The sequence below is a fragment of the Astatotilapia calliptera genome, chromosome 5 (genome assembly GCF_964374335.1).
Source record: "Astatotilapia calliptera chromosome 5, fAstCal68.1, whole genome shotgun sequence".
Lineage (NCBI taxonomy): Eukaryota > Metazoa > Chordata > Actinopteri > Cichliformes > Cichlidae > Astatotilapia > Astatotilapia calliptera.
In genome coordinates this window covers 10743942-10771204 of record NC_137426.1, presented here as the reverse complement: position 1 = coordinate 10771204, position 27263 = coordinate 10743942, and the positions used below count along the sequence as shown (strand labels likewise).

General features: G+C 40.7%; 1 protein-coding gene across 2 annotated transcripts in view; it reads right to left on the bottom strand.

Annotated features, from left to right (window-relative positions):
* Positions 1 to 16120, bottom strand: part of st3gal8 (ST3 beta-galactoside alpha-2,3-sialyltransferase 8) — a 30762-nt gene extending 14642 nt beyond the window's left edge. For both annotated transcript variants that reach the window (XM_026167198.2, XM_026167200.2), the window contains exon 1: positions 15982 to 16120. The gene's annotated coding sequence lies outside the window, so the exon portion shown is untranslated. The remainder of the gene's footprint in view (positions 1 to 15981) is intronic.
* Positions 16121 to 27263: the final 11143 nt, after the last annotated feature.

Here is a 27263-nt window from a genome sequence, read left to right as displayed (position 1 = left end):
TCCATGACATGTTGGTCAGTCACAGGAGCACGTTCAGTGAGAGACTGAGATTACCGAAAAGCACCACTGAACGACACAGGAAATCATTCCTGCCTGTGGCCATCTCCCTGTACAACGCATCCACTTAACACACTGTTTGCTGCTACAACTACACATGTTTCTTTTCCAAATATTTATTTATAAGTGACTTATGTATGTATGTATGTATGTATATATTGTACTATTCTTAGTTAGCGTATTGTCTGTCTTGTCTTAATGTTGGTTTAAAATGGAGCACTGTAACAAAAAATAATTTCCCCCAGGGATCAATAAAGTATTCTGATTCTGATTCTGAATACAAAGTGGTGCACACATGAGAAGTGGAACGAAAATCATACATGATTCCAAACATTTTTTACAAATAAATAACTGCAAAGTGGGGTGTGCGTAATTATTCAGCCCCCTTTGGTCTGCGTGCAGTCAGTTGCCCTTAGAAATTTACTTGATGAGTTCTAATGACTAAATAGAGTGCACCTGTGTGTAATCTAATGTCAGTACAAATACAGCTGCTCTGTGACTGTCTAAGAGAATATTGGGAGCAACAACGCCATGAAGTCCAAAGAACACACCAGACAGGTCAGGGATAAAGTTATTGAGAAATTTAAAGCAGGCTTAGGCTACAAAAAGATTTCCCAAGCCTTGAACATCCCACGGAGCACTGTTCAAGCGATCATTCAGAAATGGAAGTAGTATGGCACAACTGTAAACCTACCAAGACAAGGCCGTCCACCTAAACTTACAGGCCGAACAAGGAGAGCGCTGATCAGAAATGCAGCCAAGAGGCGCATGGTGACTCTGGACGAGCTGCAGAGATCTACAGCTCAGGTGGGGGAATCTGTCCATAGGACAACTATTAGTCTTGCACTGTACAAAGTTGGCCTTTATGGAAGAGTGGCAAGAAGAAAGCCATTGTTAACAGAAAACCATAAGAAGTTTGCAGTTTGCCACAAGCCATGTGGGGGACACAGCAAACCTGTGGAGGAAGCTGCTCTGGTCAGATGAGACCAAAGTGGAACTTTTTGGCCAAAATGCAAAACGCTATGTGTGGCGTAAAACTAACACTGCACATCACTCTGAACACACCATCCCCACTGTCAAATATGGTGGTGGCAGCATCATGCTCTGGGGGTGCTTCTCTTCAGCAGGGACAGGGAAGCTGGTCAGAGTTGATGGGAAGATGGATGGAGCCAAATACAGGGCAACCTTGGAAGAAAACCTCTTGGAGTCTGCAAAAGACTTGAGACTGGGGCGGAGGTTCACCTTCCAGTAGGACAACGACCCTAAACATGAAGCCAGGGCAACAATGGAACGGTTTAAAACAAAACATATCTATGTGTTAGAATGGCCCAGTCAAAGTCCAGATCTAAATCCAATCGAGAATCTGTGGCAAGATCTGAAAACTGCTGTTCACAAACGCTGTCCATCTAATCTGACTGAGCTGGAGCTGTTTTGCAAAGATTTCAGTCTCTAGATGTGCAAAGCTGGTAGAGACAGACCCTAAAAGACTGGCAGCTGTAATTGCAGCAAAAGGTGGTTCTACAAAGTATTGACTCAAGGGGCTGAATAATTACGCACACCCAATTTGTAAAAAATGTTTGGAATCATGTATGATTTTCGTTCCACTTCTCACGTGTACACCACTTTGTATTGGTCTTTCACGTGGAATTCAATAAAATTGATTCATGTTTGTGGCTGTAAGGTGACAAAATGTGGAAGTTCAAGGGCGCCGAATACTTTTGTAAGCCACTGTATATGTGTATGTGTGGTATATTTATGCGTATATCCTTACTCTCATTCCCTTTTATTGTATCTGGAATATGCAACTTCTGTCGGTGCTGTGCTACTGGAAACTGTGTTTCCTGGAGGAACCCACCCGAGGAATTAATAAAGTTTCATCTAATCTAAATCGCACAAAAGACTTAACATTAAAATCTAAGATTTTCACTGGAAAAAATTGCTTAGGAGTTTCTTCCCGTGTAGGATGAGAGGAAGCAGCTACTGTCAGTGGCTGTCTTATTCACAAGGGGTCACCACAGTGTGTAGTACCACTTGTTTGATTTGGTAAGTTTTTATGCTGGATGCCTTTCCTCATGTAAACCCAAATTGATGGTAAGTGAAACTGAAAAAAAAAAAAAGTTACACCTGTTACAACCTTTTCAGAACAAGACCAAAGAAGTCAGCCCCATGACGACTGATTATCAACATTGATACCTTTCTCTTAAAGTCATCCACTCCAGATGAGAAGAGTGGCACTCAAAGGACAAAGATTCTGACGCAAAGGCAACTTCCTGGATAAACATAACTGCACAGAGTTTAGGGCGAAGGCGAAGAAGAAGAAGAAAAAAAAAAAAACTGGAATCAAAGAAAGTGATTTTCCCCCACAAAGTATTTTCAAACTCTTGCAACATATTCCCCTAATATATGAATCTCTGAGCTTCTGTACTGATGTATCATTAAATGGTTGTAAAAAGCAACACAGTTGAACACTTGTGTCCTCAACCCAGTGGCTGCAGTACAAAGACCAAGGTTACAAAAATCAAGAGGTGATGAATGGTGCGGTTTGCCAGGCAGTGCACAGCGAGTATAATGGGGCCGTAACTGTATGCCAAGTTGGAATGTCCAAACTTGCTCCAGTACAAAGAGCTTTTAACACAGAGGCAGCTCAGAGCGGATATTATGATTGGCCCTGTAATTCCACACAGGAGGCAGCACACGGACCAACGTGTCTGCTAAAAATCCACCCTGAGAATTAGGAAATGCTTCAAACATCCTTGGGAACAAAAGGGGGGAAAGTTAATTCCAGCATAGTGGTCACAGTAGTAAAAAGTCTGGTGTATATTATTATATTTTTACAATATGCACTGCCCATATATTGGCTTCTCTTTGATGGCCTCCTGTTAAATCTGTTGAATTTAAAATATTTCCTCACACATACAAAGTCTTGAATAATCAGTCCCCATCTTACCCTAATGCTTTAAAGTAAAGTGCAGCAGCCAGTCTGAGACTCTGTGTTTTGTAGAAACTGCACAATAAATTTTTAGAAACTGCACAATAAATTTTTAAGTAAAAAAAAAAAGAAAAGAAAGAAGAAGTGTGATGTAGCAAATTTGATACAAAATACAACTCGTACATGCAAATATTTTATATTCTTTTATTATTTTTGAATTTATTTTTTCCCCCATTTGATCAGGAGGTTTACTAAACACTCCATTTTCAATTCCATGTTATTAGCTTAACCTGCAAGTGCCTGGTTTTTCCAACAGAGCACTTGCCTCACAGATTAGGAACCACAAGCAAGTCTGCCGAGTCTGTAAAGGTAGAATGTGAGGCAGAGCCTTCAGCCATCATCTCCATCCCCTGTGAACCAGCTAGTTGAAAAGATCAGATATCTCTCAAAAACATCCTCCTGTTTTCTCTCCTGATGAGTCCATGTGTCCACGCAAGCCAAAAACCACATCTGTTACAACTGCCAGTTATATGTGGAGATGCGGGACGCAATTAAAGCAATGCAGATTTAATTAATTATGGTGCTCATAACAATATTAACTTGTGTGTATAGCTGGGGAAGAGACCTAAAAGTCACCTAGACTGGCAAGCGATCACTGATTGCTTTGACCACAGTCAATCTCCAAAATCATCATCTACTTCTACAGACCTATGGAGAGGTGATACATTGTTGTTATTGTTGGACAGCACTGAGCAGCTCTTTCTGTGGCGGGCTGCAGCACCCACAATGTGGGCAGAGGTCTTTCCTTTGAACTGCTGTCAGACTCCACAACAAAGACTGGAAATGACCACACACGCACAGACAGAAACACACATAACCAATAAACCATGGTAGCCTTCGCTAGTCTCGCTTATGTGCAGTGTAATCTTTCTGACAATTATTTTACATATTATTTTACTCTATTTCAGTCTTTCTCAAACTGTGTTACTTGGGCTCTCTCTGGTGATACACGGGAAATCTCTATGCAAAGATGACACAAGAGTTCCCGAAGCTCTTCTGGGAGCTGCAGTCAACCAGAAAACATTTCCTGGAGCATGAGTCCTCTATAAAGAGCAGCCTTTCCTTATCGCCAGCTACACAGCGCTGGCAGGCTCGTTTCCCTGGCCTTAAAACTGCTGATGGTACCACCTCATAAAATATATGGCTCTTGAAGTACCACCCTTATGAGCGACATTAAAGTACAGTAGTATACGCTTAATTAACACCACATAGAGTTTAGACAAGACAATTTTATTTTTTATATGAATGTTATGTATTGTAACTGTCATAAACAGGATGTGGTAATTGATAATAATAACAACCGTACTGCATTAAAACATTCACAGCGGGTGAGATATCTGGTCCCACCTGATGATCTACAAACCCTGCTTCTGGGTCAAAACTATTCCGCGTTTATCAAGGCAGTTGTGTTTGTAACATGTTTTAATGCTTTGTACTTTGTTCTATTTAATCTGAACAAGCCCCTAAAAAAGCAGTGATCACTGTCGGCCTCTCTCGGTTTTTATTACCACTGTTTATTTTAAAGCTCAGTTTTTAAAACCTTATGATGCAACTACAGCCCAGCCCATGTAGCAGTAAGTTAATTGCTAACCTTGTATTGTGGATGGATTGTCTCAGTATTTCTCCTGACTGAAGTTTGGTCTGTTTACATCAACCCGACATGTGATTGGATTTGTCCCTAAACATCGGGAACCCTCGCCTTAGCGTTCATACTCCAGACATTCCTGCAGTGTAACTAATGATGTGTGTTAACTGGCTTCATGTGTATAGGAATTTATTTTACTTATGTATTAATCACATTATTATATTGTATACTGCCTGGGTGCCACTGGATTTTAACAAGTCTCACACTCATACAGTAAGACAAATGGTGGGGGTCTAGTTAGGAAGTTGGGGGAAGCAGACAGCTCCACAGGAAGAATCTTTTGTCTCTTTGAGGACTCTGAGAGGTAGCAAGGGAGTGTGAATCTTAAGGTGTGAAACCGCTGTCTGCTGCCTTTTGTTCCTGGAGAAGGTATTTAACTGAGAGCCATGCTAGGCTCAGAGAGACTCTGCTGACCTGCCCCGCGGTCATGTAGGCTCTCCACAAGCTTGGTTGTCTGTTCTTTGTGTGTTTTGATTAAAGAATGTTAGCTACCGCTCACCGCTCGTCTGCAGGCTTTATTTAAATGGAAAACTTCCACAACACATGGATCGATAGATCTGGGTGTCATCTGCTTAGCAGTGAAAATCTATGCCATGACTTCTGATGATACTGCCTATACTGAAAACACTGCATGTATAATGTGAACAGAATTGGTCCTAACACTGAACCCTGTTGAAGTCCATAATTAACCTTCCCAGTGCGGGTATATGTGTGTGTGCGTGTCTCACCCTGCCATAAATGGTATCAGCAATTGTCAGTTTTACAGAAGGAAGTGTAGACTATGGAGATGTTTGCCAACCCTAAAGTCATAAAAGTTAAGAAAAGCTCTGTGTGCAAGTTATGGTCATGCAAATGTGTCTGCCCGCCTTTCCATTTCGACAGCAAGCACGTCACTGGAAGCAGATGACATATGCAGCTGCTGAATGCCTATCGGTTGACAAATGGGACAAAATAGAGAAAAGAGCAACAGCGGAGTTCGTCCAGGAATGGGAGAAGAAAACAAACTTTAACCTCCTAAGACCCGAACTCTTTCATGGCATGCATTTTTAATTTCTCTTTATATTTGGGCAGATTGGGACCTGATGAATGTAAAAACAAAGAATTACGTGATTTTTTTTTTTTTACCTGATTTTTGTTTAAGAAAAATAGGATCCAGTCTGTCTGTTGCAGGGCTAACGCACAGAGACAGGCAACCATTCGCACTCACATTCACTCCCGCATTCACACCTATGGGCAATTTAGATTGATAAATTAACCTAACCCCACAAACTGCATGTCTTTGGACTGTGGGATGGACAGTCATTCATTTCCTCTTCTGCTGGCTTCATGCCTGAAGTCTTTCATACATTCGTAAACCTGTTCAGAAAACCTGTTTCCCTTATTAACGAAGTAGGAAACATCCACTTAAGGCAGGGGTGTTAAACTCCAGGCCTCCAGGGCCGGTGTCCTGCAGGTTTTTGATGTGTCCTTGATCCAACACAGCTGACTTGAATGGCTAAAAGAGCTCCTCAAAATGTCTTGAAGTTCTCCAGAGGCCTGGTAATGAACTAATCATTAGATTTAGGTGTGTTGACCCAGGGTGAGATCTAAAACCTGCAGGACGCCGGCCCTCGAGGCCTGGGATTCGACCCCCCTGATTTAAGGCAATGTAAATATCCCAGAGAGTTGAGAGTTGAAAAGACAGTGGAGGGTCTTGATGTTGTTTTAGGGTTTTCAGGATGGGGAAAAGGGACATAATTTCCTGTCCCAAGAACACATTGCAACAACAGGGCTTCCTGTCTTGCTTCCTCCCCTTTTCTGTGAACTCTGACACCTCTTTTGAGAAGTCCCTTTTGCGTTTATTAATCCCAATATGCAGCACCAAAGGTCTCTTCAGCTGATGTGTAAAAACGTCCAGGCAACTGCGGACGTTCACTTTAACTGGGTTATAGTGGAGTCTAAAGCTCCCTGTTGATAAAGCAAATTAGTCAGCTGACAAAGCAACAACTGCTTGCTTTCTCAAATTTCTGTAAAAGGAACAAGGCCTCGTCGAGACCCATGGAAAGTAAGTACAGTCTACTTGATGCGATCAGACCGGGTCCTCTGATAGGGATGGGTATTGATAAGATTTTCACGATTCAGATTCCATTTTCGATTCTGTTTAACGATTCGATTCTTTATCGATTCTCTTATAGATTCTTTTTTTTTTTTTTTTTTTTTTTTAAAGGAGAACACTAAGGTCTAGGGCTGCACGATTTTGCATGAAATGAGAATCACGATTTTTTGGCTTAGAATTGAGATCACAATTCTCTCACGATTTTCTTTTCCAGTATAAATATTTATTGCACTTATTAACTGCACATCAACTTCGCAACAGTTAAGACTGAACATAAAAACAATAAATAAACATAAAAACAACAAATGTCTCGCGTTTTGCTGTTGCCGCAAAATGTACTGCTTGAAATTCCGTCTCCACCGTTGCTCGACACTGCGTGTATAGAGCAGGTAGTGCAACAATAGAAAAATAGTTGCGGGACGGCACTGTGTAGCGTTTGTCTAGGGTGTTGATCATTTTCCTAAATCCCTCGTTTTGCACAGTGTTGATGGGAGCCATACAGTGGGGCAAAAAAGTATTTAGTCAGCCACCGATTGTGCAAGTTCCCCCACCTAAAATAATGACAGAGGTCAGTAATTTGCACCAGAGGTACACTTCAACTGTGAGAGACAGAATGTGAAAAAAAAAAAAAATCCATGAATTCACATGGTAGGATTTGTAAAGAATTTATTCGTAAATCAGGGTGGAAAATAAGTATTTGGTCACCTCAAACAAGGAAAATCTCTGGCTCTCACAGACCTGTAACGTCTTCTGTAAGAAGCTTTTCTGTCCCCCACTCGTTACCTGTATGAATGGCACCTGTTTGGACTCATCATCTGTATAAAAGACACCTGTCCACAGCCTCAAACAGTCAGACTCCAAACGCCGCCATGGCCAAGACCAAAGAGCTTTCGAAGGACACCAGGAAAAGTATTGTAGACCTGCACCAGACTGGGAAGAGTGAATCTACAATAGGCAAGCAGCTTGGTGTGAAAAAATCAACTGTGGGAGCAATCATCAGAAAATGGAAGACATACAAGACCACTGATAATCTCCCTCGATCTGGGGCTCCACGCAAGATCTCATCCCGTGGGGTCAAAATGATCATGAGAACGGTGAGCTGGGCGATATGAGATTTTTTCATATCACGATATGTTTTTTTCATTTCAGGCGATAACGATATCTATCACGATATAAGCCAAATAACTATATTTGTAAGATTTAAATGTGCCGTTGCTCACAAGTAAAATGTGAAATAATCAGCAGCTTGTTTTTATTTAAATATTTATTTCCCATAATAAGTTCGACAGGGTAGATGTACTTAAGGAACATGAGACTTTTTCAGATAAATAAAGGCAAATATTGCAAACTACACAAAAGGCAGCCGCTAAAGCGTTTAAGTTTCAAAATAGAACAAACGAAACAGACTAAATTGTCAATTCCACTTAGAAACAAAATATTAATTCTAAAAATAAATCTTAGTTTGTTTTACAGAAGAACAGACAAAACTGACTAACTTTTGTCAATATCAAATAAACTGAGAACTAAAAGGAAATTCTCAATCTCTCCTTGTTGTATAGCTTAGCTTTTCAAACAGTTTTAACAGTTACTTTAGTCTGACAAAAGCCGAATGACGAATTAGCGCTTCCAGTCAGAGACTGAGGCTACGTCCACACGTACACGGGTATTTTTGAAAACGGAGATTTTCCGTTTTCGTTTTAAAAAATAATCCCGTCCACACAAAGGCAGAAATGAAGGAAAACGCTGCTATGAACATGCCAAAGCAGCAGGTGGCGCTAGATTCCTAACCGTGCAGAAATGTTGGCTAATCAGAAGTCTAGAAGCCTCGGTGGGAAAAAGTAAACAAAGCTGGGGCATAGAAGCAGAACCGAGTCGTATGTGTGGAGGGACAGTAACTGTGTGTATATGTAAGCATTTAAACACTGCAGAGAGTAGAATTAACAGTAACAGTATTGTAGAAATTCATTTCACCGAAACAATAACGTGGCGCACAGTGTGACGCATGCACCACGTTATTGTATTTCCAGACTTGCTTTCGGCACAATTTACAGTGCACGCTACTCTGTTTTTTGTCAGACTTGAAATAGCCGAAATACCTTCACACTACGGAACTTCTTTGGCTCTTCCTTTTGACAATCTCTCCGGCATTGGAACCATCATCTGTGTTCCCTTCGGTCACGCTCGGTTGATTTTTCTAGTCGGCACACTCATTTCCTCCATTACCCGCTGGCTGCTTCCCAAACAAACACACGTGCGGCTTGGCACTTGTGCTGTACGTAACAAGTCACGCGATGTGACGCTGCGGCTGTGATTGGTTCAGCTCTGCGCTACTTAATTTGGATTGGCTGACCTTTTTTTTTTTTTTTTTTTTTTTAAGAGGACAAGAGCGGCGAGGTCTATCGCGATAGCTTAATTTCTCTATTGAGTAAAAGTTATATCGCGATACATATCGTTATCGTTCTATCGCCCAGCTCTATGAGAACGGTGGGCAAAGATCCCAGAACCACACGGGGGGACCTGGTGAATGACCTGCAGAGAGCTGGGACCAAAGTAACAAAGGTCACCATCAGTAACACACTACAACGGCAGGGAATCAAATCCCGCAGTGCCAGACGTGTTCCGCTGCTGAAGCCAGTGCATGTCCAGGCCCGTCTGAAGTTTGCCAGAGAGCACATGGATGATACAGCAGAGGATTGGGAGAATGTCATGTGGTCAGATGAAACCAAAGTAGAACTTTTTGGTATAAACTCAACTCGTCGTGTTTGGAGGAAGAAGAATACTGAGTTGCATCCCAAGAACACCATACCTACTGTGAAGCATGGGGGTGGAAACATCATGCTATGGGGCTGTTTTTCTGCCAAGGGGACAGGACGACTGATCCGTGTTAAGGACAGAATGAATGGGGCCATGTATCGTGAGATTTTGAGCCAAAACCTCCTTCCATCAGTGAGAACTTTGAAGATGAAACGAGGCTGGGTCTTCCAACATGACAATGATCCAAAACACACCGCCCGGGCAACAAAGTCCTGGAGTGGCCTAGCCAGTCTCCAGACCTCAACCCCATAGAAAATCTGTGGCAGGAGTTGAAAGTCCGTGTTGCTCGGCGACAGCCCCAAAACATCACTGCTCTCGAGAAGATCTGCATGGAGGAATGGGCCAAAATACCAGCTACTGTGTGTGCAAACCTGGTAAAGACCTATAGTAAACGTTTGACCTCTGTTATTGCCAACAAAGGTTATGTTACAAAGTATTGAGTTGTATTTTTGTTATTGACCAAATACTTATTTTCCACCCTGATTTACGAATAAATTCTTTACAAATCCTACCATGTGGATTCATGGATTTTTTTTTTCACATTCTGTCTCTCACAGTTGAAGTGTACCTCTGGTGCAAATTACTGACCTCTGTCATTATTTTAGGTGGGGGAACTTGCACAATCGGTGGCTGACTAAATACTTTTTTGCCCCACTGTATCTTTGGTCAGGTGATAAGTAATAGCCTCCGTAATTTCTTTGTGCATGCGGGAGTTCGACGTGAAGCGCTGTATAAGGTTCCCGTTATTGATGTTTGGGTGGTTGACCGGGACGGATTTTCTCCTGTCACTTTCTCGTCATCCCTGACGTGCTCTCCGTTGTTTTTTTCCCCTGCTAATTTTAGCAGCCAGCTTCTGTATCACGTGGTATAAGGCTCCGCCCTTGTCATTTGTTGAGCAGGAAGAGTGAGCGCTTGTTTTCATGCAGATTACGTCCCGGATCAAAATGAGGTACAATCGTCATCTTTTTTTCTTTTTAAATCGTTGTCATTCGGAAATGAGATCGCACATAAGTATGAATCGAGATCGCGATTTTCTAACGATTAATCGTGCAGCCCTAGCGCACAGTAATGGCAGGTTTTGTAATAAGGCAGATCGCGCTAACATAATATGCACTGTTAGTTGATTATTTACCTGCCGCATTAACGGGAGAGGACGTGCAAATGTTACCGCTGCTGCTTGGTTGAGATTCACGAGTCCGGAGCGGAATTAAAAACACGACATTCATTTAAGGTTATGGTGTGTTTTGTGAGCAAATGCTTTTGCATATTCCTAGTGTTTCCTCCCTTAAATGAAATATCTACTTTGCAAGTATTGCAAGTTGCCCTGTTGTCTTCCGTTCTCGTAAAGTATAATCAAACTTTTTAGTGTTTGAGCCGCTTAGGCGCTGTGTTTCCTGCCAGGTAAATGACGCTCCGCAACGTGGTGACGTCATTCGGGGTGACTGGAATCGATAAGGGAATCGTTTGCAAAAATGGCAAACAATTCCAAGGAATTGAAACAGTGGGAACCGGTTCTCAACAAGAACCGGTTTTCGATACCCATCCCCATCCTCTGATGTAATAAACTCTTTGGCTCACAAAGGTTTCATTACACTTGCAGTAATGAGCTCAGCTGTTACAGACTCTGGGAAAGTTTCACTTTGTATATAATAAAGAACAGCTCTAATGACTGTTACACCATCAATATTACATTTTAGTTAGAGGGGAAAAAGCAAAACTACAAACACTTGTTTGTAGTTGCAAATTTAAGTTAAATTCTTGCACTCTTGAGCCCTGCACACAGCAGCTGTTGCCTTCCCCACCGTCTTTCATATCACTAACAATTCCCCCTCTCTTTTAGATTCTTGTTAAAACTGCAGAGCCTCATATGCTTCCTCTAATGTAAAAAAACAAGGTGAAAATACTAAGAAGAAAAATAAGTCAAATTAAGGTATTATTGATCATATCTGCTTTTCTTTATAAACTGTTTTATTTTTGGATGATTTCTTGTATTGTCAGTTCCTTCCTGTGATATAGCTAAATAAACTGCTTCACTTCAATACAAAACTGTTGACCAATAGTCTACTGATCCCAACAGATAAGATATTCAACAGTCCAAAGTTTTGTTTAACCTTCCTGTGTTCCTGTATTTACACGCAAATTTACATGTTTCAGGAGAGACATCCGCCACGTCCAAATCTGGATCCACATACCGGTTTACTGCAGCAGTAATAATATGCTTACCATGAATTTACATTGATAAGGTTAGAATGACTTTTAATGCCATTATTGATTCATTTTAAAGGCCTAATTCTTTCTTGTTGAACTCACTGACTCCTGATCAATGTGTGAACTCCCATCTAAAATGAATATCGAGCACCTTGTTGATGCACAATGTTCATTCACAAAGGAACAAAGTAAACACTAAGCACAATCCTTTCTTAGATACCAGGACTGTAGGAGTATTTAAGTTGCCTTAAGTATAACAGAGACAGTACTTTATTTCTGCCATTTTCAGAAGTATTGCTGAACTGAAATAGGAAAGAAAGTGTGTCAAGCTCTTAAAAGTTTATGAAGGTAAAAGCCACATGTGCGTTTTTGAGCCTTTGAGAGGACAGTGACTGATATAAAATTCCTTGGGTCCAAGTCTGAACCCTTAAACATCTCTTTGAAGAAGGAAGGATCAGCCACGTTGTCCTAAAATTGCACTTTGTACAATCCTCGTGAATTACACACTACACACCAACAGTCAGAAACGCATTCCCTAGTCTTTCATAAAACACGCCAACTCCAAATTCAAAACCTTGTATTTATCTTCAAACAGTCCCTACTGAGTAAAAAACATTCTGACTTTCAGAAATGTAACTTACAGCGTTCCTCACAAAGATAGACGATCGACTATACACACAGAACATTTTAACAGCAATACAGCACAGGAAGAAGAGGGGCTAAAAAAAAGCTTGCTCTCATATCCGGTACAGGAAGGCTTGACTCACAGGCATGATTTTTTTTGGGGTGGGATCTTTATTACATATTTTTACTGAACCTAAACGTGTCATTGTCCTGTTTCTCTACATAATGGCTGTCCTTGTAGTCTGACAGTCCATTTTATAAAAAGACAACATCTATTCAGCATTAAGTATTGCCACACAAAAATCCTCTGACTCTGAATGTTTGGTGAAGAAATGAAAATGGATTCAGGAAAATGAGCAGACAGTCTGTAAAAATCGACTTAGTCAGATTTAGTCAGGCCTCTATAATTACTTTAGCCCCAACCCAGTCTAAAAAAAAACAAACAAAAAAAAAACAAAACACTAAATGACCACACAACCTGCTCCACTGACCATCATTATATTACATTCAAGTGTACCATTTCAGTTGTCACATAAACATAAATATCACAGACAGTCCCAAACATAATTACAGAGGGAGTTTTACTGGTCTGGCACACCTATGATCAAAGTGGGCTGTAGCGGGTCCTCGATATAAAATGAACCACAATTCTGTCACTTCTTTGAAGTTTTGAACATAAATCACTGATTTTTTTTGTTCTACCATTTGACTATAAACAAGACAAAGCAGGGGAGCAATAATAACTGGGACTGTAAAATTAAATACAAGACAGTCAGTATCATAGACATGGCTATCTGTCCGTGCCCCTTCTTCTGGAAATCAACAGCTAGTTTACAAGAAATACATAATCGGTTATGGTAAAATGTTATGACTGTATGGAACACAGTGACCTTGAAAGTAATATATTCTGAGCCCTGTCAGTTCAAAATAATTTGTAGAAGTCTTGATGTGTTTGTCTCTTCACCCTCTGATTGCTTTCTTCTTCTTCTTTTAAATTCTCTCACCAGGTGGCAAATGGTCTCTCTCCCGTCAGCACTGGCCTTTCCCTTCAGTTACTTTTTGTAGTGTTGTTTAATTATTATTTAATTTAGAATTTATTGCAATACCTTTTTTCTGCTTACTGACATTAACTTAGAGGATAAGCCTGAATGACGGTTGGTTCCAGGCCTTTTCCCTCTTTTGTTTGATTTTGCCATTGTGCCATCTCCCTTATTTGTGTTTAAGTGTCTTGGGTTCCTTTAATCCATGAATTTAGAGACCACAACAAAAGGTACACGATGAAGCCACAAATACTACTTGCCAAAGACCTGCAGAGCAACCGAAAATAGGGACGCATCAGGTATCATACAGACTCCAGCAGCACAACTGGTATCTCTGACACTCTGCTGATCTAATTTAATTAAATGGAATTTAGGGTTATTATATGCACATCCATCTTGCATAGGCGGAGCCCGCTGCATTTCAAGAATTAGAGCCAAAACAAAAACAACAAATAGTCAGCAGTCCAGGAGCATTTTACACTACCACGCCAAGGTCTGTTTATTTGTTTGCCATAGTTCATGACCTGATTGTGATGAGGCAAACAAACACTGGTCTAGTGAGCTGATGAGGAGGCACATCGCCCTAAAACTGACTGGAAAACTTCTATTGATCCTACAGTTTCATGATGAGATGTCAACAACAACTAAGTGATTAACTGCTATTACAGCGATACTGCAATACATAATATTGACAGCCAGGGGAAGATGACAAAAAATTATATTTAGCACAGTTGCTCTGTTGTGTGTGTTTTGCTGTAATGCTAAATGTCCTGAGGATTAATAATTAGATTTATGTTGATAAGGTGTCAGGGATAAAACTGCTGATTGTTTCCAGGATGTCAACAGGAAACAGGAAACGCTGTAATGAAGAAGTGCTACGCACAGACAATCGCAGGCTACCAGCAGACTAATATCACAGAGATGATAACAACCTGGAGTCAAAACAGGCCACACTGTCAACATCACAAATATTACAGCAGCTGCTCTATATAAACACTTGATGGTCTTTTACCAGTAACCCTAACGCTGAACTCTACAGTAGGGCAACAATACACCAAGAAAACCTCGACACATAATATAATATTGTTAAAGCACTAGCAGACAACAGGCCAACTCCACTCCAAGAACACATTAAATGCACACAAAGCAGCCGAGCACCACCAACTGTAATCTATAAAGACTCTCAGTAAGATAACTACAGACTAGCGATACACTGAAGTTAGATGTGGGAGGAAAATAACACAGTAGAGTGCAGCTACGTGTAAATACACCAAACTGAGCGCAGCATAATAGAGAAGTACTATTAAATATACATTTTATGTATGTATGACTGACATTTCTCCTTAACTTCCTATTCAAAGAAGTTCTTTTTTTCGATAGCGTGGTGTACAACAAGCTATAACTAGACTTTTTTTTACTTTTACATTCTTCGCTCCATGCTTATCAGTATTTATCCTCGGGGTTGTAAATAAGGACACCGGTTTACTTGTAAAACTATCATGCAAATACATTATTTTGCTTGACTAAGCATTATGAAGGCTAAGTAACTTGTACAGTTTTTGATGACGCTTCTGTGTGGAACCAACTGAAGGCTTTACTGGATGTCCCACACTGTTACTGTTAGTGTAGTCTTTGAGGGGGCGGCATTACATGAACCTTCTGGTAAGGCCCTCATTTCCTCATAAATAGATGGGTGGGCGGACAGACTTCTGACAAACTAATGAATATTACAGGAGTAATATGAGCGATAAGTAAAGTCTATGAGGCAAGCTACAACACACAGGATCACAAGACTATAGACATACTGTAAACATCCATTAGGTAAAATATATTAAAAGTACAATAAAAACAATCAGTCCGTTTAAACAGAAACTACAGCAATATTTCAGGAATACATGAAGCAGGCCATTATAGCTAAAGGTACATCAAATACTGCAGAAAGGCATAGAAGTTGACAAATGAGAATATTCTAACACCACCATGAAAATCGCTATTATTATGTAGGACAAGCAAAAATAAGCTAAAATATGATAGGGATGCAGATATAAAGACCAGAGCAAAGTTCTAAAATAATTTTAAGGAAGCACTTTGTAGTAAGTTGTGGTTCCTTAAAATTGGATATACAAAGAACTGCAACTGCATGTCCCCCAGCAGCAGACGGGCAGCTACAAAAATAGAAAAGTACAGACCTCAAGTCTGAAGGTATTTGTCCCCAACCCACCCCCAACGTTATCTGCCTCCTTCTAAAGTATCTCACGCCTTTTCCTTTCCTTTAGAAATCACAACACAAACAAGCAATCCACGTCAAGAGAAAAACAGCACAACCCGGAGTAAACCTGGCTTCAAAATGCGTTAAGTTTTGGTGGAAACTTTAAGAAGTTTCTAGCCCGAGTTACGAACACGCCGTTACTCAGAATGATTGATACACGGCTTTAGACACATAACGAGCCAGTAAACAGCCGGTAAAACCGCACAAAGCTCCGAGAAGAACAAACCGAAAAACACTTACACGAAGGAGCAGCAGCTGCAATAGACACCAGTTAGATTTTCTTCCTTTCTGTTAGAGGAGCAGCAGAGCTGAGGGCATGATGATGCAGAACAGAGACCCCACCCACCGGGAGGGGAGGGGCTTGGCGAAAGAGGAGATTTTTTTTACCACCCAAAAACATTTTTTCTTTCTAACGGTGCGGTTTTTTGGGTGTGTTTGTGTTACAGGCATGTTGCAGTGTTGAGTCTTTTTACAAAATGGATGCAAAGATTTTACAGATTTATCTGGTTAGGCCTTCTCGGCTTTGTTGAGAAAAAGCAAGGAGATAAAATCCAACAATAGGTTCAAGTTTAGGTTCTTAGATCAGGTTTGACTTGTGTTAATTAAACATGAGTTATGAGCTTATTAGGTTAATTTAGGTTATTTTTAGGTAACCTGTAGCTAGTTTTCAAGAATTAATACAAGTCAAAGTAATTTATCTATGAACTGAAATAAACTTGTGTGTATTTCCCCATAAAGAGAAGGAAGAGAAAAAAAAAGAAGCTTCAGTAATTTTATCTGTAGTTCAGTCAGCTGAAGTCTTAGAAACTTAATTGGGCTGTAATTAGCCCATATTTTAATGTCATACGTTTCATTCCAGTGGTTTTTGGCACTCACATTTATGAGTTTCTGTTCATTTTGTTTTTAAGCTGCAGATCAGACCAGGCCATAAATTTAGCTAGCTAATATATTATCACTCTGTAAACAATTACCAATAATAGTGGGACAGAGTGTTCAGCAATGTTCACTGAAGGGCTGTACTTTAAATGCTTTTAAATGTAGATGTAATTTACAATGGCATTTGGGAACTATAGGAGCCTGTGATATACTACTACAATATTTCTCAGACTGCCCTGTAATTGTTCTAGAAATGAATTCTGTTTAAATATGTTACCAGATGACTTCAGTTTCTCCTTAACCAAACTCCATTCAAACCAAACTCCATTCAAATCAAATCAAATCACTTTTATTACTTTTATTTTTATTTGCCTACTGGTGTTGGCCAGAGGGGCCGATGGCGCGATATGGCAGCCTCGCTTCTGTCAGTCTGCCCCAGGGCAGCTGTGGCTACAACCGTAGCTGCCTCCACCAGTGTGTGAATGCGAGAGTGAATGAATAGTGGCATTGTAAAGCGCTTTGGGTGCCTTGAAAAGCGCTATATAAATCCAATCCATAATAATAATAATAATAATAATAATAATAATAATAATAATTATTATTATTATTATTATTATTATTATTATTATAATAATAATAATTATTATTATTATTATCACATCACATGTGCATGTGCACTGGTACAGTACATGCGAGTGAAATTCTTGTGTGCGAGCTTCACAAGCAACAGAGGTGTGCAAAAAAAAAATACAATAACATAAAACAAGCAAAATATAAGAATGGCTAAATCTGAGAGTAATAAATATATGTACAATATAAGAGTGTATGCATTACTGGGTGTGTATACTAAATAGGTTTTTCTACGTGTGTGTGTGTGTGCGCGTGTATATATATATATTTTACAAATTAAGTAGAGTAAACAATAAAATAAAATATATAAAATATACAGAGGTTGGTAGTTGAACATGTGCAAAACAAATGGCATTTATATACAGTGTGGAGTGCATAATGTTGAAGTTCCAGTAGTAAGTGTGAGGTGTCTTCCTGATGGAAGTAGTCTGAACAGTTAATGGCTGGGGTGACTGGAGTCCTTGATGATCCTCCCCGCTTTCCTCAGGCACCGCTTCCTGTAGATGTCTTGGAGGGAGGGAAGCTCACCTCCAATTATCCGTTCAGAGCACCGCACTACTCTCTGGAGAGCTTTGTGGTTGTAAGCGGTGCTGTTGCCATACCAGGTGGTGATGCATCCAGTGAGGATGCTCTCAATGGCATTCGACTATCCCTTGGTGTGTTAGAGTGAATACTGTTTTATGTTTTGTTTTCATATGGCTATAATGAATAGTGCCTTTGAGTTCTCACCACCATTGTCATGAAAATGAAACCAGCCAGAACTATGAATTTAAACAGCTTTATTTATATGGATTAGGGTGAGGGGAGGGCCTAAAGTTGATGAATTTACTCACAACACACTCATATTAACGGTACTTAAGAACCTGATTATCTGCACACACACGTTGGTAGTTTCGTGTTAAATTCAGTCTTAAGTTTTTTATTTTTCATTTGCACAGCTGCATCTATAAAAACAGTTTTACTGGATATTTTCTAACAGACCTTAATCTTCAGTACTGATCATTTAACCTCCAAAGTTCAGCCCTAGTATTGCTCATGTTATGATGAGGCATGGTTCGAATCCAAAACTCAGAGATTGAATAAGTAAACAAGAAACAAAGAAACTTTTTTTTATTTAGACAGAAAACTAAAGCCTACGATGTACAAAGGTTGAGTGATGAAAGCAAACTAGAATCCGAGAATGTCCAAATGTGACCACCACATTAAAACGAGATTAGACACTCTGACAAACACTGGAAGGAGACTGAGAAGCAAATGAGGTACTCTGCTGAAATTAATGAAAGTGATGACAAAGCAACATAAATAGATCACACAAAACAAATGACTACCAAAATAAAACAGGAACACCTGAACAGGGAATCACAGAACACAGAGATGACATTTTGATAACAAGATATAAACAAAAACTCTAGACACTAACACTAAGTTTGATTAAACCAGTCTGACATTAATCAAAAGGAGGAGATTTTAAAAAAAAAAAGAAAAAAAAAAAAAAGAGCATACACACTTACACCCCAAAAACATAGAAACCTAGATTACATGGACAAAAATATAAAAAAAAAATCACCTTAAAAAAATGCACAGTGAGGACGTAGAAGAACAAAACTCAGTTATCGCTTCAAATTTTTTAAATTCCAGGGCCTCTTGCAAGAAGCTGCTGGGTGGGGCTTCTGCGCCCCCATTAAAAGCTGTGCGTCTGAGATAACTATAGTAGTGATCGTTGCTCTCTATGACATCACATATGGCTGAGAGTAAAAAAAAAAAAAAAGACTCAAAGAGAGAGTTTATAGCGGTCTAAAACCTGAACCTTTGGTTTAAAGGGATTAATTGAACACCCACTGAACATTCTTTTTAATGTTGCCCATAATTAATATGAAAATCCGCTATTGCAAAATAATGTGATCAAAAACAAGGAAAACAGGCTCTTTTTAACCATAATGGCTGCTGGGGTTAATGACGAGGCTGATTGTATTTTAACGGTTAACGGGAGCGAAGCAGTAAATGTTTCCCCTTGAGGCCTCAGTAGGTTAATATAGCCATGTAGGCAGACAAAGCACTGCAGTGTTGTTTTGTTTGCCTAACATTTATATTTTTAACATTACAAACAGGTTTTGTGGAGAACTACCTGACCTTTTGTAAAATGTAAAACACATTCACATGGAGCTTTGTCTTAGGAGTAAATTAAAACTTTGACAGCAACACTTCCTCTGTCTCAGCCTTCACACTACAGACAAAAAGGACTGAAATACAAATAGAGAATCACATGAGAGATAGTTCATGGCGCCTTCTGCACACGTGTCTCTGTCTCACATGTGTGACTTCCTGTGAGATAACTATATCAACACTTAAAGGACTAGATGGCAGACACATCGTTATACGACAGGAAAAAGAAAACAAATGAGACAGGCTTCAGCATTTCCCTCCAGCTGATAAGGAATGCCTCCAGAAAAACAGCAGTTTAGCTGTTTTTTGTTTGTTTTTGAGGTGCTGTACTGCAGAAAAGGGCATCTCACAGTTGATCTGATGGTGACGTCTGCACAATGTCAGACTGCACAGAGACAAGGTTTAAGGATTTAATCCAAATGAATTAAAGTAAGTGACAGTGACAGATAAACGAGAGACAGCACAGCTTTCCACTTTTCACTCCTCAGTTTTATTCCTTTTGCTAAACAACACAAACAACCGTAAACACTCGGAGATTTTCCCAGAGTCATTTCACACTTTTTGAGCAGAAATTACACAAAATAGTAAATTTTTTACAGATGGTATTTCACTTACTTACTTAAGGCAAGGCAAGGCAAGTTTATTTGTATAGCACAATTCAACAACAAGGTGATTCAAAGTGCTTTACAGAGACATTAGAAACAAAAACAAATAAAAAGCATGATTTAAAATTGATTCGTTTGTTTGTTTGCTTGTTTTAATTAACAAACAAACAAAACAGTATATAAAATCAAAACAGATAAAATCAGAACAATAGATAAAATCAGTAGTTAAATGTAAGTTTTGAAATTTAAGCTTAAAAGTGTGGATTTGGTGCTTTATTCAAATGCAGCTGAGAATAGGTGAGTCTTCAACCTGGATTTAAATAAACTGAGTGTTTCAGCTGATCTGAGGCTTTCTGGGAGTTTGTTCCAGATATATGGAGCATAAAAGCTGAATGCAGCTTCTCCGTGTCTGGTTCTGACGCTGGGAACTGATAAAAGACCAGATCCAGATGACCTGAGGGATCTGGAAGGTTCATACTGGGTCAGGAGGTCACTGTTGTATTTTGGTCCTAAACCATTCAGAGCTTTATAGACCAGCATCAGAACTAAGTTTTTAGAACTTAAAACTTAGTTCCTCCTACGCTGGGCGGCACATGGGGTAGCTAGTGATCTCCATCGATGTCGGTCAGCAGTGACTGCTTGAGCTTCGTCCCAGGCAATGTCGACAGTTCTCAGATCGTCCATGAATGTTCGACGCCATGTGGTCTTTGGTCGGCCTTGCTTTCGCTTGCCAGTGCGTGGACACCATGTCATGGCAATCTTAGCTGGGCGATGAGGGGGTAGGCGTAAAATATGGCCCGCAAAGCGGAAGCGCCTTTCTGCAACAACATCGGCTAATGGGCGGGTGCCTGCTCTTCGTAGGACCTCCTCATTTGTTATTCGGTCCCGGTAGGACATTTTCAGGATTCGTCGCAGGCCACGTTGTTGAAGCACGTTCAGGTGTTGAATAATTGCACTTGTTGAGCGCCAGGTTTCACTAGCGTAAAGGGCAGTAGGGAAGACGATAGAGTTCAGTAGTCTGATCTTGACCCTTACATTCTGGGAGGTCGAGTTCCAAATAGGTTGGAGACGTCGCAGGACACCAACTGCCTTCCCTACTCTGGCGTCGACATCCCGATCAGAGACCCCGTCATTCGAGATGATGCTGCCAAGATATGTAAAATTCTCCACCTCTTCAGCATGTTGTTGGTTGATCATGAGAGGAATGCGGGCACGTGCATAGCCAACTCTGAGTAACTTGTTTTTTTTGGCGCCGATTCTTAGTCCAACTTTCGTCGCCTCCCTCTGCAGGGCCACGGTCAACTTTTGGAGGTCTTCCTGAGTCGAGCCCAGCAGGGCGATGTCATCTGCGAAGTCCAAGTCAGTGAGATTACGCGCTTCGTGCCAGGGCACACCGATGCCAGCTTGGTCAACTGATCGTCGCATGATGAAGTCAATTACCAACAGGAAGAGGAAAGGGGATAGCACGCATCCTTGTCGGACGCCAGTATTGATCTTGAAGAAATCTGTGCAGCCGTCATCCGTCCGGGCGCAGCAACGGGGTTTCTTTTGGGTCGAAAATTGGTCGACGCATCGGGCAGTGGACGACCCGAGGGCTTTTCTCCACTGCCGTCATTAAGGGTTGCCGATCATCTTCGCCCTGATTCAGTCGATAATGAGATTCACTTGCTGTTTCCGTAGCAGTTGGAGTTTTTACAGGGTGGGGTTGCTAGCCCCACACCCAACCCTCCTCCTTTCTCATCCGGGCTTGGGACCGGCAATGGCAGAGTTGGTATTTCACTAATATTGAAATAGACTATAACAGACAATATGACCAAAAGTATTGGGTCACCTACAGCATCTATCCATAAGCTTCCGCTTATCCTTTCCAGGGTCATTGGGGGCGCTGGAGCCTATCCCAGCTGTCATAGGGCAAGAGGCAGGGTACACCCTGGACAGGTCGCCATTCTGTCGCAGGGCTAACGCAAAGAGACACAGACAATCATTCGCACTCACATTCACTCACAGATTCACTTTAGGGCAATTTAGATTAATCAATTAACCTATCTCCACAAACTGCATGTCTTTGGACTGTGGGAGGAAGCCGGAGTACCTGGGAAGAACCCATGCAAACACGGGGAGTGCATGCAAACTCCACACAGAAAGACCCTGTGGTGGAATTGAACTCAGGGCCTTCTTGCTGTGCGGAAACAGTGCTAACCAACGTGCCACCGTGCTGTACACCTACAGCAGTGGTTCCCAAAGTGGGGGGCACAGAGCCATTGCGGGTGATGAAGCATATCTTGCCTTTGGCTTCACCTACACAACGGCAGTGCCAAGGAGGGTATTCCCGACAGAATTTGTTTCCCCTGTGTTGGTAGCACGCACTGGGCTGTCCAAATCACGGACAAACAGGATCCCACATTCTTGATTTTTAGTTCACAAACACTTCTTATAATGAAATTTTGGCAATGTTAGCTCTTTATACAGTAAATAATATCAGGCTGATCCTTTCGCAATTTATTCCCCCGGTTCAAATCACAGAAAAACAGTATCCCGCAGTTGTTTATGTTTTTGAATCTATTTTGCATGGACACATTTTTTGAATAATGTATTGATAGCAATGTTGAATATTGTCACACAGTAAAAAACAAACAAACAAAAAACCAACTATATGTAAAAATAATTACACCATAAAGATGAATTGTTTAGTGGTTTATTTTATTGCAGCCTGTAATTTATTGCAGTTTACTTTTATTTGTTTAACTGTTTACAAAAGGTTTGAGGTGTGAATACACTGCAATGGAGACTGAAAACAAATATGTTTGTGCGTGTTTGGAGGATGTTTTTGTGCCAGGGGTGGGGTTCCTGTAAAAAAATAAGGGGGGGGGCTTAGCAAAAAAAGGTTTGGGAACCACTGACCTACAGGAACTTTAATCAGTGCCTATTCTAGATCCACAGGCATTAATTTGGAAATGGGTTGAAATTTTCAACCCTTCAGGGCTGTGTGTCTGCAAGTCAAGCTATCATAGCTTAACAGGCCTTGCTCTGTGCACTGGGAAAAGTCGTGCTCGAACAAAAAAGGGCCTTCTCCCAAACTGTTTCCACAAAGTCAGAATCATGGAATTGTGCAAAATATCCAAAAGGTTTAAGAAACCCATTCCAGCCACAGAAACACAACCCCATACTATTGTTGAGTGCCTTGAAAATGATCTGTAACCCAATACTTTTTGTCTGTATTGTGCATCTCTGTGTTTTCTAAAATGTTATGTATTGGACCTCAGGGCCACTTTAAAGGGAGAACAGATGAAATCATCACCATCAGCAGCAACAACAGAAAGACTTCAGAAATTCTTAAACGAGGCAGAAAACACATGCGCTCGTCATCTCTTTTCGACATACATTTATTATCAGTCTTAAAAAGTCAGATTAGACGTTCATGTCCTTCTTCAACACATTATTTCTGAACATAATGTCCATGTTAACCCAAATATCCTCAGTCTCCTCTTTATTTATTTACCATAAAATATGCTCCCTTTAAAAAAAGGCGGGCTTGTCTTTACAAAATTGACTCAGCTCCTGTATAGTTAAAGAAAATAAGTATAGCTAGTGCCTTCTTCATGCTTCAAAAGAACAAAAATAATATATTATTTCTATTTTCTTAACCCTTTCACACATACTGGTCACTACAGTGGACAGCTATTCAAAGGCTGTTTTCTTGTATTTGTGTCAGTGCTGATGGTATACTTGCACATAAACCACTACATTGGACTACCACTACACTGACGTGTCACTCCATACCCTGCCATCCACTGGTCGTTTAAGGTTACTATAGATGTTTGACGTGTTTCGTTGTAATTATTGTTATTTAACCCTTTCATGCATGAATTATGGCAACCTCCATCAGGATTTTTTTCATAAGTATTTTCATTCGTCTTTTCATGCCTAAAGATGAATAAAAATACTTAAGAAAAAATCCTGATGGAGGTTGTCATAATTCATGCATGAAAGGGTTAAGTTGGCTGTCCAGGTTTTCAACCACACCTCATCTCCTGCAGTCGATGATAGAAAATACATTTACGGTACTCAAGCACCTACTTATGTAGCTGGATGTTACATTTACTGTTTCTGTTACTTAATACATTTACCTTGTGACCGCTCAGGAGGAAATGCTGCATACATTCCTTTGCAGATTCAGAGTACTAAGAAGAAACTTACAATTATTTTCATTATAAATAAATCTTTTTGTACTCAAATGCTTAACTGAATTTTAAGATGTATGATTTTATAGTGGGATATCACTTATCTTACCAGTAAGAAGTGAGTGGCATGTGTCACATAGCCCATTGGTAGGAAAAAGTAGAATACAGTGAAACCTGACAGCTCAACTCGTTGTTCACGCTGTACAAGACTGTTTTGGCCATTTTTAATGACAAAAGAACAAAAATAATATATTATTTATATTTTCAGCAACTGGCTGTACAGCTTTTCAACCACACTGCACCTCATCTCTTGCTGTCGATGTTAGAAAATAGATTTACTCAAGCACATACTTGTGTGGTTGGACTTGTTTTTTCAGTTTACATGTTACCTAACACATCTGCCCCGTGACAGTTTAGAATGAGATGGTGTTTCAGATTCCTTACACATGATAAATTACATTTCCTTGACAGATTCAAAGTAGTAGGTAGAAACCTCTCACTGGCAACAGGTTTTCAATGACACCTCATCTCACCCAATCTCTTGAAATCAATTGTAAAAAAAAATGTAGTTGTTCAAACACATGCTTGTGTAGTACACTGCAATGCTAAACTGAATTTTAAGATTTATGGTCTAGCACCACTCTGACTTGATCATTCTACTGGCTTGCTTTTTTAGGGTTTCAAATAGGATTTAAAGGTCTGCGGTTAATATAATGTTCAGACATCTGAATGCTGAAAGCTGAAACTTCATCCTTTTTTAAGCAAGCTTGGGGGGAGACAATCAGAGGGGCAGTGTGATGATCTTAGTTTACTAACTACCGCAGTCAAGTCATTAAGGGAGACAGGATCAAACTGCTCTAAGACAGCTGAGCACATAGGAGAAAGACTCGGATAGGAGGTCATATGAATGTTGGGGTTTTTTCTCTTTATGTATTATTGTACGGTCTACCTTACAATATAAAGTGCCTTGAGGTGACTGTTGTTGTGATTTGGTGCTATATAAATTGAATTGAACTGAAAATTGCTATTAGCTTTTGGTCCAAAAGAAAAAAAATTTAATGAAGATGCACATCTATAAAACTGTAGACAAAACAACCTACATTGAAAACAAGATGCAGCATGCACATAATAAAAGATGCTACAGGTCAGATGCTACAATATTATCTATCCACCTTCTAATATTTAGAAGGCAGCACACAAGAGGAAGATTGAAGACCACTTCAACAACAATAACTCACGACCGGTATGGCATGGAGTTCGGCACTTAACCAACTACAAGCCTGGCAATACCATGTTGACTGAGGGCAACGCGGCGTTTCTGGAGGAACTGAAGCACTTCTTTGCACGCTTTGAGGTGAAGGGACCAGAGGCAGCCGCGGCTAAAACATCGGACGACAGCAGCAGCCCAAGCTTCATTGTGCAGGAATATGAGGTGAGGTGCACACTGAGGGCAGTGAACCCCAGGAAGGCCACCGGTCCAGATGGGTTGACCGGAAGGGTCCTAAAAAAAATGTGCAGACCAGAAGGTCACTAAGACCTTCAACGCTTCACTGTCCCAGTCCTGCATCCCGCTGTGCCTAAAGTCAGCCACAATTGTCCCACTGCCTAAGCAGACCATTAGCAGCCTCTGACCAATTGCTCTAACACCTGTTATCATCATGTTCTGCCTGCCACCCACACTCGACCAGGTCCATTTCACATACAGAGCTAACAGATCAACTGAAGACGCCATCATTACAACACTCCACACCGCCATCTCTCACCTGGAACAACAGGGGCGTTATCCCAGGTTGCTCTTTGTTGACTTTAGCTCTGCTTTTAATACGATACTCCTGGACAGACTAATAGTAAAACTGCTGGATATCGGAGCTCCTTCTACCACCTGCCACTGGATCAGAGACTTCCTCTCAGACTGTGTACAGAGAGTTCGAGTGGGGCCTGATCTTTTCCCAATCCTCAGCCTTAACACCGGCTCTCCACAAGGCTGTGTACTGAGTCCCCTACTGTACACTCTGTACACACATGACTGTGTTAGTACCCACCCTGACAACGCAGTAATTAAGTTCGCAAATGATACCAACGTTGTGTGGCTCATCTCTGGGGGAGACAAGACGGCATACAGAGCTGAGGTTCAGAGGCTGTCGGATTGGTGTGCAGACAAAAACCTGGACCTCAATATCACCAAGACAAAAGAGCTGGTAGTCAACTTCAAAAGGAGAAATTCTGAGCTGCAGCCTGTCAGCATCAACGGGGGAATGTGTTGAAAGGGTGTCCAGTTTCAAGTTCCTGGGTGTGCACATAGACACACACCTCGAATGGAGCTAAAACACCTCGGCGGTTTTAAAGGAGGCACAACAGCGTCTCCATTTTCTGAGAACACTCAGAAAAATGGACCTGAAGAAGGAGCTGCTGATCGTCTTCTACCGTTGCTCAAAAGTGTGCTGACATATTGCATCGGTGTATGGTTTTCCAGCTGCACCATGGCACACAAAAAGGCACTTCAGAGGATCATCATTATGACCAAAAAAGTCATTAGACATCCTCTTCCCTGCCTGAAGGACCTGTACAGCACTCCCTCTTTCAAGAAGGCATGCAAAATCCTACGGGATTGTACACACCCAGGACACCAGGTGTTTAAGCTTCTGCCGTCTAGCAGGAAATTCAGGCTGCTGAGGTGGCAGACAAACAGCCTCAAGGACAGCTTTTGCAACAGGGCAATAGTCCTAATCAATGATAACACCTGACCTGATTGGCTACCTCCCTGAACTTTTTTAGGGGGCAATAACAGTAACAATAATAACAATGTGCAATAAACATACATTTATTAAGCCATTCCTTTGTTCATACCTTCCTTGCAACCTATAAATCCACTTTAAGTTAAGTTACTGTGTTGTGTTGTGTTGTGCATGGAGCCGACAAGGGAGTTTCCAATTCCGTTGTACTAGTGTACTGTGCAATGACAGTGAAGACTTATCTTATCTTTATAAAGTTCAGTTCCACCAGAGGCGAGGTGCATCTTGCCTCTTGCAAGATGATAAGAACTGCTGCCTGTTGTCTTGCAAGAAGC